Below are 17,904 nucleotides of genomic sequence, written 5' to 3'. Positions count from 1 at the left end.
TGAGGCAGATGTGTAATTATATGGCTTTTTTTTTTTAAAAAAAAAAAGAGGATTACTTTTGTTCACCTGCTACAAAAGGTAGTGTTTGAAATTCAAAGCCAGGAGCGTCCTTTCAAAGGATAAAGCTCCCACAAATCCTGTCACAGCCCCAAATATACTTTGGTTACTTCATATTGTTAATCTAAAATAGATTTGTATATGTTCTGCTATTAAAATTCATGCATTACATTGCAAATAACTTTATTATTTCAGGAGTTATTATCAAATTTATTAATTTAATAATATGAATATATGTGAAATATATGTGAAAATATATTTTAGGAATAGTATTTGAACTATTAGATTAAACCTTATACAAAAATCACTGGAATTTGGATTAATATTGGGAGTTTATTTCTTCACTAATTATTTAAAGCTTTATAAGAAAGACAGTCTTTCAGTTGATAAGTTGACAATATGAAAAATTGCTTATATCTTTCCTTTTGAACTCCAAACTTTATGGAAAGTAGGTCCCTTATTACTTGAAAGAGAAGTTAAGACTTCAGAAATGTAGTCAAAATTTAGCTATGACAGCATTGAAATAAACAAAAAGCAACAATTCTAGTTCAGCTCAAGGACCCATAAAGGTCAGCATTTTCTTTTTAGAAAACATGAAACAATAGAAGATACTTAGAACATAAAAGAAAGATAAATGCTTTCTATTGTGGAATCAAAAGAATTAAAACATATATATGGAATTTAGTGGCTACAAACCTGAAGTATCAAATGTTATAAAACGACACAGTCATTCCAATAACTAAGTTGCTCATGCAGGTAGAAGAATCCTGTGTTATCTGGAATTTATTAGTCTAATGTTATTTAATGCTATTTATTGTGCTGAATTTTGGAGAGAGGAGTTCTGGTGACTAACTATCACTCCAAGGATGCATAGGGGGACCTATGACTTTTAGCTTACATGAAAAGTCTTGATTCCTTCCAGATGCCTGAGATTTGAAAAGCATAAGGTGAGTGGAAGACCTTGTCTAAAATCAATTAACAATATATGTGTAAGTGTATGCATGCATAGATACACACACACACACACACACATACTCTCCTGGATATGATGCATCATTCAGTTTGGTTGAAACGCCTTTTTCTCTATAGCTAAAATAATGTAAATATTGTATTAGGTACCCTTATTGAAAGAACACTGGACAGTGAAGTTTTTAATTAGAAACAACTTGAACAGAAACAGCACAATCATGCACCTTTAACAATTCTCAACACATAACATTGAGACATACTGTAAGCCAAGTACAAACAGTCAGAAGATGTCAATTATAATCAAACCAAAAGACCAGTGTTAAATTACAATGACGCATTAAAAATGACATAATACTGTACACCTTTGTGTTGCTGTCATGTCAACTATTTCTAGAGTTTCTAGTCAAATTTAATCATCAGTCAGCTTCAGACTCTGACTGCACTTTTTTTCCTTAACTAACACTGTCTCTAGTCAAACATCTGGAACATATTCATAACATGGTCCTTAATACTGAATTATGAATGCTGATATTAGTTGGACACAAATCTTGACTTTCTTCACAGAATTGTTGGCAGAGAACCCCAAGTTTAATTCATCTGCATCCACAGCTCTCTCCAAATTCTCACAGCTATAGTTCCAGAAACCTAATCTCAAGTTGTATATTGGATACTGAAGGAATATATAATGAATGTAGAAATTGTGACCTTTTCACTGCTCTGAAATATATGAATGAAATTGCTCTAAAGTAGAAACATATTGCTCAAATTTACAGGTACGATGGCTGTTAGGCAGAGTTGTCCATAACTCATGCCCACAGAGTGCTGCCAGTTTGCCCAGCCTCTACTTAAATAAGATCTTCAAGTCTTTTTATTTCGAAGTTTAAATCTCCTTCCTCTGCGGGGACATTAAACCATCTGAGCTTGTTTCAATATAACTGTAGCTGGCATGTTAACGGGAGTTCTATGTGAGAGCAAACAGATTGCTCCTAAGCATTTAACCAGCTCCAAATTAGATTATGCTGAACTTTTACAACTGAACTGGAACCCTAATTAAAACAACAACAAAAAAAAAAAAGAAAAAAGAAGAAAAGAAAAAAAAAAAAAAAAGGAAAATAAAAAAGAGATCTGTCATTATCTTTCCTTGCAGGAGTAAGATGTAGGAGATGCAAAAATATCCATAAATGTATTTTTCAGCAAAGCAACATAAAAGATGATACCTCACTGAATCATTTCTTGCAGCTATAAGAGGACTGAATTCATGCTTACTGCTAAATGGCTTTTACTTGTAGCCTATAAAATCCTTTGCTTAAAGAGTATTTACTTGTAGGATGAATAAAAAACAAGATAGATCATAAAATATAATTATTCCCAGCTTTCATGCCAAATTATGCAATAATAGGAGAGAGCAGAAGAGTGAAAAACAAGTTAGTACTAGTTTTTGCTGCTAACCATGATGCTTAACTGAGTGAAGAGGCTGTACCCTTTCAGAAAGGTGAGAAGGGTCTCCTTCTGGAACCCTTTTACAAAAGAATATATTAGAAGAATACTTTAGGAAAGAGCTTACTTTCTTCCTTCATCAGTTTCCATGTTTCATACACAAAATTAATCCTAGCACTGCAGAGACAAGTCACTGTCAGCTAATGTCAGTGATGAAGCATGAGAAATATGTGAAATACTGCTGGTGTCATGATATAAAGAACTTTAGGGAACTATATCCATTCTTGAATAAGATGTCCAACATGAAAGTAAAAAAAGTCATTATTTAATATTCATAATAATATTTTTATTATTTATTATTATAATATGTAGTTATTTAATATATAAATAATATGAAATGTAGTAATAAATTATATAACTAATATAATTATATCAATATATAATGTAGTTATAATAATTTTTATTACTACTTTGCATCTAAATTGAAAACTCAAGGATCCTTAAATACATTTTGAGGACCTGATCCTGCAAATTACATGTAGACAAATTTTGGTCTGTGGGAACTACTTCAATGAAGTGGCAAGATCTCTGCTAACAAATCACTTTTCAATGTTATTTGTAATGACTTCTTGCTTATTTGAGAAGTACAAGTCAATTTAAGCATCTCCTAATATTTTCCTCTGGTTCCATGTACCAGTGTTGAATAATTAGGGACCTTTCTAACCCTTACATTTTCTAACCTTGACAAGTTGCTCAAATATAAAAAAGGATTTGTCTATAAAATTTCTGTATATTTATGTTATAACCACACAAGCATACTATAAAATAATAAAAAATTCTGTATGCAGATGTGAACAGTTATAAAACAGAGCCATAGTATAAAAACTCTGCTCTATTTTCTTTGCTTAAACGCAGTCTTGTACCACAATCACCATCAGGACATCATATCACCAAGCAAACTGAAATGTGTAAAATACACTGAGAAAGATGAACTATTTTAAACAATCCAGACAGTATTCTCTTACAATTACAGTCAATGTATCTACATGGCAGCCTTCAAAATAAGTTTTTCTGCCTGACTAATGTACTTCACTGGATTATATGTCTTCTCACTTCTGTTATTTAGGCAGTGGTCCAACAAAAACATTGTGCTTAGTTTTTGCTTTGAGACAAAAAACAGGTCTCATCCTATTCTCAGAGAGTTTTTGCAGCACTGCATCTTCTTCATATCCCTCCTGATCCACCTCATATTACCATTCTTCTTACAGATTGTTTTCCTGCCTTAATCACTCCCTCTGGGCAACGCCTTCATAATGAAAGCCAGCTCAAATAAAAAGAAACCTTTTGCAAAAGGTGTACTGAATATGTTCCACTGATTCTTCCTTGCAAAATTAAATCCAACTATCTTGCATTATGTCTTTCTCATTTCACAATGCATTTTGAAAGATGTTTATTGTGCAGAGTGCTCTCCTCCATGCTTTTATTTGGCTAACTATTAGCAAGGCTGCAGTTGTCTGCACCCCAAGAAAGCACAAAACTGAGAGTACTGAGAGTGCTGGACAGTCTATTCTGTCTGTCTGGGACTTCAGCAGTCCATGTTTGTTTTTTTTTTTTTGTTTTGTTTTGTGTTTTTTTTTTACCACCAGCTACTGGATGCTACCCTCACCTCTGCTATTATTCACAATACAAAAGTAGTAATTTTGGCTAATACATCTGCAAATGGTGTCAGGATTCTCCAGAACAAAAAGCTCTGAAACAACAAGAAAAAGAAATATAGATTCCCAGATCAAACTAATGCTGTCAGTGAGCTGGACATGGAAAGCAATAATACATAACTGCATAAGCCAAGAAGGCTTCTGTCTCTGATGAAGTCAGGGAAATTGCTTATGAGGTGTCTGTCATACATTACCATAATCTCTGAGTAGAAATATTTTTCTATAGTTGGGCTGTCAATAAGTATTTCAAAAATTATTTTACTTATGTCCTAAGCACAGTAGAAAGTGATAAGATTCAAATGACCTTTTTATTTTTGGAACAAGCGTGTCAATTTTTTTCTAGTGACTGCAAAGCCTGGCCAGCCAGTGGTGACAGCATTGCCCAGGGAAGGTTGCAGAATGCAGCTGAGACATCTGGATCCTACCAGTTATGTGCCACTTACATAACCAGAGATGGTGTCTACGGAACTTCTCCAGTAAGTAAACTGGAGAAGTTGACAGGGAGAAAGTCTAGCAGCCCTGAGATGCCCAGCACTTGCCTCAGCCTAAAGCAGGGCTCTAACAGTGAGAAACAGCTAAAAAAATTTGTAGAGGACTGTGCAGTCTTTTTCATAGAGATGTAGTTACTCTATTTAATGAGTAGGCTTTTACTTGAGGCTATATTAAATTTTAAAAAATACTTTCTTACAAGGCCCTCTATTTTGTTTGCCCAGTGAGTGCACATGGGAAATTCAGATTACACAAAAGTCCTGTGCTTACCCACTGGAAAACAAAAATCTCCCCAGACTTTAGCAGTTTCACAGACACTGTACATGAAACAACTAATTACCTGTGCAAGCCTTTGCAGAATAGGAGATTAAGTGAAAACATGTAATGTAATTTTTAAAGATGATGTCAACATGATGACATATTTCATATTGAACAAATATCTTAATTTCTGCCTGATAAATACAAATTCAATCTGCAGTCAATTATGGTGCAGATAAACATTGCCTATCATTATTTCTACCTTCTGCTAAGTTTACCTTTATCTTCTGAGTTGTGCCACTTAATTTTTTTGTGCAGTCTATCACAACACAACTCTGTAATCTAATTACCTTATTCACTCAGATGTAATTGTGGTACTAAACACCAAGGATATGTGTAATATGACTTCTTTCGGATATGTTCTGAGAGAAGGCTTTTGCCCCTTAAACAATGATTGATTAAGTCAGCCCTTTTCCTAGAATTAAATATACAATAACAGGTCAAGAACCACAAAGATCTTTCCTGTAGAAAAAAACCCTAAACAATTCTCCATTATTACAGCAGAATAAAATGTCTCAAAATGTTATTCCCCAGGTATTTATCTTTCTATGGAAAGAAAACTCCCTCTACTCCTTCCTAAAGCATTTATTCAGTATACTCATGAGTGTAGCTTGAGACTCCCTGACCAGGGGGAATGAGTGCTTCCTGAGCTCACTAACACCCTTGCATAATTAACCTGCTCTACCCCACTCCCTGTTCTTGGGCTCTTTCCAGAGTCATTTCTGTAATGGTGTGAGATTGCACCTTTCAAGAGCCTGCATCACGCTGTGAGAGATTGGCATTGACACCATTCTTATGGTAAAACCATCCATAGTATAGTAAAATCAATTTCATTTTCATTATGAAAAGGAATATAATATTTTCATTATGGAGAGCAAAATTTGTTTTATCTTTGGCAGAAGAAGAAGGTCAAAATTTCCAACTTAAATTCACTTGTTCCATAAGACAGTATTTTTATGGCCATGCATCTGCTTGTACTATAAACTACCACTGAGTTTCATTACCTGAAATAATTTAGGCAAGATACAAAAATCTGCCTGAATATAACACACTGCACTCTGAGGCAACATACACTGTGTCAAAATATATATACTGTAGGGAATATAATTCAAGTAATTGACCAGTACACATACCTGGCATTTTTCTTTTAAGGACACCAGTACTTCATGTGGCACAACAAAATTTTGTTACATCTTGAAATACAATAAGCAGGCCGTTTGTTTTGCCATCTATTTTATCCTTATTATTCTTAAGAGAATGCAGTTTTAAGCTTATTTTGACAATGTTATCAAGTTTTAGAATCTGGAATTTTATATATTCTGTAATACAGTTGTTTAAGGGGGTGCCTTTTTGATGGGGAGACGAAACATGGTCTTTTGAAAACTGCTATCATCAATAAATTTAACATTTAATCTCATTTTTACTGTATTCATTGGTAGCATCATTTATTTTCCCCATAGCAAATCTTATTGTAGTTAGAGTTTCAAGAGAATATTAAACTCATTTGGTATTTTTTTCATTTAGATTAACCAAGTGATAAATCTCAGATTTATATTAGAATGCAATGCAAAAAAAAAAGTTAATCTATATACACTTCTATGAGCTATGCATATCAGAAAATAAAACATGTATTAATTCAGCTTAGTAAATATAATATATATATGTGTATATATATATATATGTATATATATATAAAATAATCAAGTTTTGAATCTAGAACTGACATATTCTAAATGGAGAGCTTGAACAAATGACATATGCTACTGTTATTTTGTAGAAATGTGCCCCAGCTTCCCTGTGCTAGCAGTGCACACCATCATATATTTTTTATACATTGTATTAATAATGTGAATATAGTTTACATTAGTAGTCAATATTCAGGTTGCACACAAATGATGTTTACTTCAAAACAACGGATGCTGTTGAACTTAACATCGATTTTCTGAATAGTGTTGAAAAGTTCAGTTTTTTCTGGTGTCATCAAAAGAATGACAGTGCTGGTATGGAGGCAGCACCTGTTTGAATCTGAGTTTGTTCACAACATCTAATTGGAGTCAAGGGTCTACACATATACTTACCTGCCCAGACACTCATTTAATTTAGAAACTTTTCACTGTTTGAACAAAACCCACTTGATTCCCTCAGCAGACATGTGAAGTTATAACTAGAAAGTTGAGTAGGTGGGTTGAGAGTACCTTGTCTGAGTGTTTTCACCTGCTTTCTGTTGCCAAGGAAACTATTTCTGACTGTTTACATTCACAATAATAATTTCATTGAATTCTGAGTTTCTGATATTTTTTGACTGAAGCAAAGCATCATGGAAAAGTAAGATCAGACACAAATATACTAAAAGAAATTTAATGGAAAACAGGAAAAGCTCAAAAAGGGCTTGTTTAATTATTAATTTTTTATGATTTGAACTTTATATTTGAAATTACAAACAAGTTAATATGACTTCTATATACAAAACCATAAAAGAGAGTCCACAGAGTTATTGTAACTGCTCCTAAACAGTCTTAATACTTTTATTGGAATCACTGTTTATAATACTATAATTATTTGAAGCTTTTCAAGTTTGAGTTTTGTGTTTAGAAAAATATTGATTCAACTTTCTGATTCTTTCATTAAAATATACAGTTACACTTATTTTTCATTTTGGATTTTCAATGTACATTTTAAGAATTATTTTAATGTAAATATTTCCAATGTCCTTTAAATCAGCTCCTACCCATAAGCAGAAATTCAAAACCCACAATAAGAAATATAAATGCTCAAATTTCCTGATTATGACTTATATTACGTGAGCTTGACTGTAGGTTCCCAGGCTAAATCTCTGGTCTTCTTTTAGAACACGAAATTTTATACATAAAATATCACGTGAACTTTTCCTCTGTGAAAAGTTTGCACAGATGCACAAAGACAGATAATTCAAGGATGAAAGAGTATATAGATTCTTCTATTCTCTTTATATCTTGAAAGGAATCTGAGCTTTCCATGTGCAGAAACATCCATTGAGAGGCAATATGTTCCCTTGGAATAAAACAACTCTCAGCCCACTAGTTGTTTGCTTATTTAGACACATTCTGTATGTCTAAAAGAGTCCTATGCCAGTAATTTGGTTAAAAAGTCTCTCTGTAGGTGTATCCATAGGACTTCTTTCTCTGGGCAGAAATACACATTGCATCAAAACGAAAGGGAAAAGAAGTAAAATTAATAAATGTTGTTACCTGCTAGAAACAAAAGTAAATTGTTTTATTTGCTAGTGCTATAGCATGGAAGTAAATTTGCATTAAAAACTAGTTTTATCTAAACAACTAGCCAGGGAGAAAATATTTTGAGGAAAATAATCCAAATATCTAAAGGGAACAAAGGTTTATAAGGCATAGGAACTTGAAGATCAGTCAGTCTACAATACAATTATATTTATTCATTTACATATTTTAATTTGTTTTGCCTTGCTTTCAATCATTCTTGGGTGATTCTGTGGACACATTCAGGGCTTTAGTGAAGTCCACAAGATACTGTATGTATCTACAAGGTTTGCCAGTGCACTTCTACATACTTTCACAGCATCAGAGCCTTAGTGCTTTGAATCATTACCTTAACATATGCCTAGAGCATACAGACCTGCTTGTTAGGGAGTCATTAAAGCTGCCATTGAAGTTAGTCATTAAATCAATTAATATGTTGGTTCTTAAAGTAATACATATATGTGGATAGATCAAGTTGTTCCAAAAGTAGTGAAGGCTGAAAACTGGGGTTTATTTAATGAGACGTGTAGGTTGTTGTACTACCATCAATGCAGAAATGGCAATGATACCTTCCAGTACAAAGCTGACAGGTCAGAATCTTTTACTCCTTTAAGCTGTTAGGTTCCATGTAGGAAGCCAGAGTTAGGGATATCAAATAGTATAAAAAACTTAATGAGATGTTCTGACCTCACTGTTTACATTGCAGTTACATTTTGTCTCCTTCCTATAAATCCTTCTACTTGTCTGATGTTACACTGAAACCTAAAAATCTGAGTTTTTTTCCATTGAACAAAACCAAATACTTACTGAAGCTAAAAGAAACTGGCTGCAGTCCTACAAATGTTACTGCTATGAACAGTCTCTCTGAAGACAACAGGACATTTTAGATGTTGAAGTGTTATAGGAGAAGTATCTCAGAGATGCTCTATATTTCTGCATTGGCTTTAATGTTTCTGATCTCCTCTAGTCAAGCACAAGTTCAAAACTGGAACAGCTATATGAAACCATAAGGTGTATAATGTAAAAAAGGTTAAACTAGAGGGGTATAAAAGCCTTTTCTGATTTTAAAACCTGAGAAATTTGTTTGGGCAGAGATTATTTAAAGAGTGAAATTTCCAGATGGTACAGAAATTTAATGCTGAGACTCCAAAGTCTTTGGAGCAGGCAAATCTCTTCATGTCTATTCACAAAATTAACAAATTTATACTTATTTATTTGTTCCTTCTTGTGTTTGCTCTTCCTTTTGTTATGGCAGGGCTAAGGAAAAGATAGCATGTCTTCCCTAGTCCCTAAAACATTACTTTTGGAAAACTGATTTCTTTAGTAAAAAGCTAAAGAGATTTCTCCATCTTCTTTGAATAAAATGGAAATAGGAATCTTTAAATTCACCTCCAATGATGAACTGAAACTGTGACTAGCTCTCATTTTACATTTGTGATATGCTGGGATAATTAGTATGCCTCAGTGTGCATTACAGCACTCCAAATTAATACGATGGAGCACATCGTACTGAAAACTTCTATCTAAATAAAAACAGAACTCTCAGTAAGGAAATCTTGCAGGTTCCAAAGATGGTGGTGTACATATGGGTGTATGGTGATTTGGGCTCAGTGAGCTTCAGGATGCTTTCTGGAGTTCAACCACCACTGAGTACAGGTGAAGGAACAATATGAGACAGACATGTTTTTACATTAATAGCTTTATAACTTTTAAAACTGATCCCTAAAAAATTTTCTTTAGTATGTTGTTTAACACTAATATTAAATTGCATAAACCGGTAAGTTCTTTTTCCCTTGGGTATGTATTAATGACTTACTTTTTGCAAATAAGTGCACAAATATGATTAGCTTTTGCAAATTGCTCCTTATTCTGTTACTGATAAGTAATTTTTATAATTCTGCAGTGTAAACAGATGCTATTTTCCTCTTCATATTCAGCTGTAATGAGCTAATTCAATGTGTTAAAAAAACAAAAGATCTTCAAGAATGAGCTATTTGCTTCAATATTCCAACCTCCTTTGAAATCTATGTTGAAATCACTCGTGTTAGGAAGTTAGCAAATTACTGTAGAAGCTCTGTTGCAAAAGTAGGACTTTAGTTCATTTATTCAAGTCCCTATGTTCTATTACCTTCCTAACATACATGTTATCCATCATATTGATCCAAAAGTTATTATTTGAACGGACCTAATATGCTTCATTACATTTCCTGTAACAAAACAATATTTGGGCACAAGTTTTATGACTGTTTCAACATTCATGCTTATGAAATCATTAAACACCAAAATCTAGAAACAATGAACCATGATATTTTCCTTGCCCTTTGGAAATGGCAAGGACTTCCTCGTTGTGAAAGAGAGAAAAATAATACCAAAATAGAAAGTAAACATATTAAGTTTAGATTGTGTGGGTGAAATCCTGGCACCACTTCAGTCAACAGTAATGTTGACATTTATTTCACCCTGGACTGGCAATTGAAAGAAAGTGCAATACTCCATCTGGACACAGTGTGAAGAATTTAAAGATTGGTGGACAGTCTTTGACTAAGCAAACAAAACCGACTATACATCACTGAAACACATCAGCTGAGAAAAAATCCTTGTCTTTTCACAAAAAAATGTGTCAAAAGCAACTTGGAATATGCTAAACACTTGCCCTCTATGGCTTTTTTTTGAGTAACTGAACCATCTTGGTTGGCACTATATACTAATAATCAGATGCTATTGGTATCTCATGCATAAACGCGTACTACAAAATAGGGAAAAATAAAAATTAAGAATATCAGAACAATTTGGCTCAAATGGAAATGACTTGGTTTGTTTTTCTGTTCTTTTTTACTAGGTTTAACTTAACATTGCTAGAGACCACCACCATAATTGAAATATTTTCCAATTTCTTTTATATTCTAGAAAACCTGTTTGAGGAAAACAATTGTGTGTGTGTATATTTATATATGTTTATATAGTTAGACACACAGCATGGGAAAGCTGCCATCTCACCAGAAATATAAAATTAGATGGAAAGCTTTCCAGTGTGGAGTACACTTGAGATACATATATATATATAAATATATATATATATATATATATATATATCTCCAGCAAACAGCGAGCTGTAAGAGACTCACAATTTTGTCAGAGAAATATAATCTGTTGTCCTTTTTCTAGTCAGTTGCAAATAATTTGTGCAGTAGTTTATGGAGAAATTTAGAGACACAATGCAAATCAGAAGGATCACATAATGATATCTAGGGAGTATAACATCAGAAGAAGGCAGATAATTGCTAGAACTCTCAATCTCAAGTGAACTTGTGAGACTATTTGTCTATTTGAGATAATTTTTTACTTTTGATCCCAGAGCTAGATTACATCTGAGTCCATCTCATAATAAAAACACAAACAAAATATAATAAAAATAAATAGAATAACTCAATTTGTCTCCCAAAGACTGTGCTTTATAGTATAATTAATTTTAAGAATGACTGTTATTCCAACACAAATGACCCTTAGATAGACTGAGAAAACAAGGGCCCTACCTTGAAAAGACCTTAAGGGTGTGAGTTCAGACCATGGATTTGGAAGGGTAACAGCAGACAGCAAACATTGTGACTGTAAAAGAAATGACTTGCAGGTGTAGGTTCCTATGATCTACCAAATTATTAAAAATATTGCCAGCAAGTTATGTAAATCTGCCTGAGGCAAATTAACTTGCCTGAGACAAGTCAGCATTTCCAGGCTTTTCAGAGTTCAGGGTAGCCCTAATGGCTGGAACCATGCCATCCCTGTGCATTTCAGTCTCCTCAGAGCCTTGTGAGGCCTCCACTCCCAGCTCTGGATGCTATGCTTCTGTGTGCCACCTACTCTGCCAGCCACATCACAGAATTGCAGTGGCTGGGTTGTATGGGATTTGAAAGATCTTCTATTTCCAACAGCCCTGACATGCCCTGGGACATCTTCCACTACACCAGATTATGCAGATTCCCATCCAGACTGGCCTTGAACACTTCCAGGGATGGGCCATCCACAGCTTCTCTGTTCAAGTGCCTCATCAACCTCACAGTAAAGGATTTCTCTCTAATATCTGATTTAAACGTGGGTTGTCTCAGTTTCAAGCCATCCTTCCTTGTCTTGTCACCACACACCCTTGCAAATATCCCTTTCCAGCTCTCTTGTAGGCCCCCTTTAGGCACTGGAAGACTGCAGTAAGGTCTTTTCAGAGTCTTCTCCAGACTGAACAGCCCCAACTCTCTCAGCCTGTCTTCACAGGGGAGATGGCCCAGCCTTTTGATCACTTTCACGGCCTTCCTCTGGACTCACTCGCACCAGCAAGTCCACATCCTCCTCCTGATGAGGGTCCCAGGCCTGGACACAGCACTCCAGGTGGGGTCTTACCAGAGTGGACAGAGGGGCAGCATCTTGACCTGCTGCCCAACCTGCTTTTGATACAGCTCCAGGGATTCAGTTCTAGGCTACAAGTGCACATTAACATGCTGAGTTCCTCATCCACCACTATCCCAGTTTTTCTATATTCCTTGCAGGCTACCTGTCCTTCTTTCCACTCTGTAGGCTTTCTTTTTGTGTTTTGCATTTCAAATACCAGCTAGATATTACTTCCAACTGAGAGGTTTAAGATGCATTAGCACCTTCAGACTAATGGAAGATAAATCTAACAGGTTAATTTAGGCCAGGAATATAATTGGGAGTTTTCTGGCTAATCCAAAGTGCTGACTAATCAAAATATGGTAGGAAGAGAAGAAGTTACCTGCTAATGATGGATTAAATCTATAGCCAGAGTGTTTATTCAGTCATGTGTGAACATTTTTCCACCAGTCGAACAGGTCTATGACTTTTACAAGTTCAGGAATATGGGTATAACCCCCTCTGATATTTTATAGGAGAGAGCCTCTACCTTCTTTATCTCATCAGACAGACCAAATCATTTGCCAAGCATATTACCACAGGAGATAGCAACAGAATTGAAAACTCTTTGTTTTCAGAAAACATGCAGATTTGGCACTTGGGGGCACGGTTTAGTTGGGCTTGATGACCTCTGAGGTCCTTTCTAGCTTTAATGATTCTAGGGTTCTGTGATAATATGTCTGAATGTGTGGTTATTTACAGCACAAGAATTTCAGAAAATGACTTGATGTTAATGATAAAATCATCATTCTGTTTACTTATCCTTTGGTGTTGATAAAAGAGAATTATGCTTCTCCCCAGCCAAAGGTGCTCCAGGGCCAACCCATCACTTATCAGCTACAAGTTATCATCACTTATCAAAATGCAACTTTGCACACACCAAAAAAGCTTGCAGTGAAACACCAGAAGCTCCTGCTTTGCCCTAAATGTAATTCATGTTCTATTAACAGCATACTGAAATGAAATGAGCTGCTGTTACCCACTCAGCCAAGGAAAATCCTGCTTCATAACCACAGTTCAAACCCCTCAGTTTATTGTTATTATAGATAATATTAACCAATATAGATACTCAATTAAAAATGCATATTTAGAATTGGTGGGACCTATTTTTACAGAAAAAAGGAATCATGCCTGCAAAATACACAGATTCATACGATTGCAACAAGCAGATTCAATACATGAATTAAAATTCATAGTCCAATTACTCTAAGTTGCTATACCTCCTCACAGAGAATTGATCTCCTACTATTTATGTCAGGAACAGCCATAAGAAACCACCAATATGAGGACATCAGTAGGGGTGGGGGGAAGGAAGGTAAATATTTTTGGCCTTCACTTTCCTATTCAGGAAATACAAAAATTGACATATTTTGAATACATGTAGACTTCCTGAGAATGATGATACATAATCCTTGCTAATTTTGAAAATCCAGGTTTAAATCAGTTACCCATTTAAACTATTCCAGAACTGCTTCTCTCATTATTCCTTACTAAAAATACGATAAAAAGGCGGATAGAATTCAGCTACCGTAACTTTTGTAAAGGTTTTACTAGTGAGTGAGAAAAAAAAAAATAAAATTTATTAAGTATGACTTTGGAGAAGGTCTGAATCCTAAGTAACCCCAGCTGAAGAATGAATGCTTGACAATGGATGACAAACCCCTTCCCAGTTCATAAAAAGGAAAAAGACTTGCCCTAGTCATGTATTTCAAGATTCTGTTTTCAAGCCTTCCTACCCTCAGGACTTGGACATGCCTTCCTTGGGGTAACTTTTTCTCAGGTTTCAACCAATATCTTTTTGATCATGCATCCTGGATGGCTCTAAGTGTTCTCCTACTGTTTACTTTGCCACCTGAAACTTTCCATTTCTCAAATCACCTCTTTCTGTCACTATATCCCAAATGTTAATCATGAACTATGACAGAATATCATCTTTTTCCACATATTGATATCCTACTCTGCAGCATTGTGCCCATTACTCAATATTGTTTACTTGTTTCTTCTCCTATGCAGCTCCTTCTCCCTCTTGCATACCTTAGAACAACACACCTCAGTGTGTGGACCAGAGTCTTTGTTTTCTTACTGCAGTCCTTTCTCCTCATGATCCCTGCTGCTGAATGCCACTGCATCTGCTGCTTTCTTCTTCTGAATGTGTGTCCTCTCCTTATTTCTTGCCATTTTTTTTGGTGGCAATACCACCTCCAACAGCACTAATTTAGCACAGGAGAAACAAATGATCCTACAAATATCCCAGGCTTGTCCCTGTGTCTAGTGCCTCGCTGGTTTATCATACTAGTAAAGCCTCTCTTAATAATCAGGACTCTAGAAAAATAGCCAATATATTTCTGCACCATTTTTGCATATAAATGATGCACATTTTCTTAGCTCCCCTGTGAAGGAAGTTTCATTTTTACAGCCTTTTCAAGCCCTGAAGAGATACAGATTAGGCATGTCAAATAATTCTGGAATAAAAATTCCTTGCCCCTGAGATTTAAACAAAAGAAAGTACTGTTAAATGCATAAAAAATCTTCATTCCCTCAGTGTCCATAATGGTTTCCATATAGTCCACGTTATCTGACATCTTCAGACATTCCAACTCATTTATTGCTGCTCCTCAGAACGTTTACATTACAAATTTACTTTATTACAACTGTTTATCCCTTCATATGACTCTGGTATGAAAAACATGCAAGAGAATAAATTGAAGAATGACAGATAACTTATGATGGACTATTTGGCTAGAATTGTGATAGTGAAATCTCTATTCAATAACAAAAAAATAATTATCTGTCCTGTCATTAAAACAAGTGATAAGAGTCTTTGAAAAGGTAATGCAGATTGATGCACCTGTAAAATAAAAATTATGCCATATGCTCAGATTAATTACTAAACCATAAAAATAAACAGATTGTCATTTTGGAAGAACAACATCTATGCAAGTGATGAAATTCTGTTTTTGGCAAAGAAGGTATTCAAGCAGACAGAATATAAGGACTGAGGTTTAGTGATTATTTGATTTGCAATTTAGTGCCTTTATCATCAATTTAAAAAGAAACAAAACATCTGAGAAAATATCCCACAATTTTAAAATTACTGCTTATTGAATGATGAGATTTAGACATGTTTTGTATTGGTGTGTAGACTAAGGTGAGAGATAATAATGCTGAAGTGTCTGCAGCTAATGAAAACATAACACCTTCTATTGGGTGGCATGGCTCACTGCAAAAAAGCAATATATCACTGTCCTGAAAATGACCAGGAGGAATAGGAAAATGAGCTATTGCTAATTAAACCTTTTATGTAAAAACACGATTGCTAATCAAATCTTTATTACCCCACACTGTCACATTCTTTCTTCTTCATTCACACTTCACCCTGTAATCCTTTGAGTATTACAGCTTTACAGTTGTTTTATAGGCTGTGGTTTTTTGACATGAGAAAGGATTAACTTGTGACAATGATTATTTAGAGAAGATATCCAAAATAAAAAAGTAACCATAGATGAAAAAAGAATGGTACAGTTAAACCACATCTGGTCATTCTGATAGCTAATTAAAACTCATATTTAAGTTACTAGCAAAACATAAGGTGATTCCTCAAGCTGAAATTTCATCTTTCTTGTGACATCTGAAAACCACTTTATTAAAAGGAAAAAAATGTTATTCAGTAATGACCACAATATGAGAAGAGTTCATTAAAGAAAGGAATTATGGCTTTAGATTTTAATTATTTAATTGTTATCAAATTTGCTATACCACCTTCATATAAAATGAATACTGAAGATAAATATTAGCCTAACCAAATATCTGATTAAAAGCCAGCAAAATAGTTTTTTTTTTTAAATTCTGGGCTAGTATATAAGAATACTAAATTTTTACTAATGGAGTACCACGTAACAATTCTATTTTTAATTTAAATACTTATAATTATTGCAATATTTGTGCAATAAAGTGAAAAAGAATAAAAGATATTTGAAATACAAAAACATTCTTCATCTATCGTGTAGGGAAAGATCAACTGAACTTATAATTTTTGTCAAAGAAATAAAGAAATCAAAGCAAGCACTGACAATTTCAATACTCTAAATGTAAATTAAAATACTTCAGACAAAAGGCTTGAAGGCAAGTGATTCTCCCACCAAGGGATGATTTTCACTTGTCTCCAGGTGTAACATTATGTGCACTGATGGGCTGATCAACAGAACAGAACTTCTCCCCAGCTGTAATCAGGAGTGATTGATGGTTGGGACAAAAAAGTTGATTATCATGACAAGTCTGCTGATGCAGAGAAAATAGGCTATGCTGGGGAAAGGATAAAACCTGTTCACAGACTACCTTATAAAATCTCCTTTTGCAGGGATAAAAAGAAAAATATATACCCATCCAAAAATCGCTAACATAAATTAATTCAGTACATTCGCTATGCATTTGTATCTAAAGTTATCCCACCACAACACAATGAGACCTATCTAAATACCAAACAGACCAAATCCTGGTATTTTTAAAATCACACTTTGATCACCTCATCAAACAATTATATATATTAAAGTACCTGTATGGTCTACCAGTAGACCATTACCTCAGTTTAAATACATGATTTAAATTCATAATTCAGATTTTAAAGTCCATGAGGGAGGAGTTAGGTGTAAGTGCCATATCGAATTCTTTGCTGAAAAGAAGTCAGTCCCTTTTAACCATTTAAAACTTTGAAAGACTTCACTTTCAATGGAGCTAAAAAAAAAAAAAAGCACAAGTGTGGGCAACATGCCCTCAAAAGTATAGTTCGAATGTGTGCTTTTTTCTTACAACATAAAGCTTTTAAAAGGAAGTATTGGGTTGCACTTCCACTCCTTCAGAGGATAAGGCTCCCAGCTGTTAGCTGTGATGTAAGTAAGTACACAGAAAAGCAATATCTCCAGAGACTGTAAAAGACATGAGAGGAGTGATAAAAGAACTCAGGAGCGGAAAAAGTCAGGCCTGGAGGTTTTGAAGTGGAATTTATTTACATCAGGGGCAGTTGTGTTTAATGGCAATTCTTTCAAAAGGAAATATTGCATTTGCTCCAAGAAGAGGATGCAGAGAGACAGTGGAGAAGAATATATTACAGCTGCCTAAGGGAATGCAAATTTACTGACCAAAAAGAGAAAAAAAATGGTGTCCAGAGTCTGTGTAACATTACCTGGACAGATTTTATGGGTGTTGGAAGAGAGTATCATCAATCAAAGGCAAGTGTAAGCACTACTTTATGCTTA

The 17,904-nt window shown here is 34.5% G+C and overlaps 1 protein-coding gene across 6 annotated transcripts in view; it reads right to left on the bottom strand.

Moving 5' to 3' along the window:
- ZNF385D (zinc finger protein 385D) overlaps nt 1–17,904 on the bottom strand; it is a 411,914-nt gene that overhangs the window by 64,830 nt on the left and 329,180 nt on the right. The window lies entirely within an intron of this gene.

The sequence above is a fragment of the Cyanistes caeruleus genome, chromosome 1, assembly GCF_971803275.1.
Source record: "Cyanistes caeruleus chromosome 1, bCyaCae1.hap1.1, whole genome shotgun sequence".
Classification (NCBI taxonomy): domain Eukaryota; kingdom Metazoa; phylum Chordata; class Aves; order Passeriformes; family Paridae; genus Cyanistes; species Cyanistes caeruleus.
This window is presented reverse-complemented; position numbering and strand designations above follow the sequence as displayed.